Source organism: Nannobrachium achirus (assembly GCF_963921795.1).
Source record: "Nannobrachium achirus genome assembly, chromosome: 4".
Taxonomy (NCBI): domain Eukaryota; kingdom Metazoa; phylum Chordata; class Actinopteri; order Myctophiformes; family Myctophidae; genus Nannobrachium; species Nannobrachium achirus.
In genome coordinates, this window is record NC_137813.1 from 11,525,046 (window position 1) to 11,526,107 (window position 1,062).

Genomic DNA, 1,062 nt, shown 5'->3' on the forward strand with positions numbered 1-1,062 from the left:
ATTGTTCTACAGCAGCAGGGTTAGTTGCTAGGCAGGGCTGGACAAATAATGGGCGAAAGAAAACAATTATCTCGCGTTTTTTTGCTTCGCTCGGGAGAACCTATTCACAAATAAAATATATCCTATATTTTTAGACAAAACTATATATCAAACAATAATAGGCCTATTAAAAACGCTTGTCGATTTATCTAAGAAGTAATTGATAGATGTGATAATAATCGCCAAGATGATGAATGGCTTGCAAGCCTAACAATCACCCATTGTCACAATGCAAAAACAATTAAAAAAAATATATAATAATCATTAAATAAATTAAATAAAGAAATCTGGAATAAATGACTGTAGTGTAGTCTCTTAATTGCTACAAATACATCACATATTGCGGTGCGTCGGGCCGCAAAAATAAAGACAACCCGACGAGATGAGACGAGTAGACGATTAACATGTAGTTAGATTAGAAGGTGGGAAGGAAAAAAAAAATACTGTAACGCGGCGGTAGGTAGGTAATGGCTGAGGCTCGGTTTGGGCAACATTCTTTCAATCTCGCCACCGTCATGGATTCACCTCAACCTGGCGTTGAGCAGTTTAGCCAATTTGCCACGTATGTCTAACAAATTGTTCAGATTTAAATAAAATAAAGTGCTTACTGAAGGCTCACGGATGTCACGATATGGTACGCTAAAGCAGAATCACCCGTATCTTTCGTATTGTTTAATAAAAATTAAAAAGGCATTTTAAGCCGACCGCTAGCCATTCTCTCGATACACTTTCGACCCCAGCGGTCGTGGAGGTGTACTGCACGTTGATGCATTGAAACTTTCCTTTAGAAAATGGCGACCGGTCGGATTAAAACGCTTCTTGTTGGAACAACACGGAAGATACGGGTCATTCTGCTTGAGCGTACCGTATCCTGACATCCACGAGCCTTCGGCAATCGCTTTATTTTCGAAACCCGAAGCTTAGTGTAGACGTACGGGGCCAAATCGGCCAAACTGCTCAACATCGGGTTGAGTTGGATCCATGACGGTGGACCAGTCACGTTTCCAGGGCTGTTCAATGAAT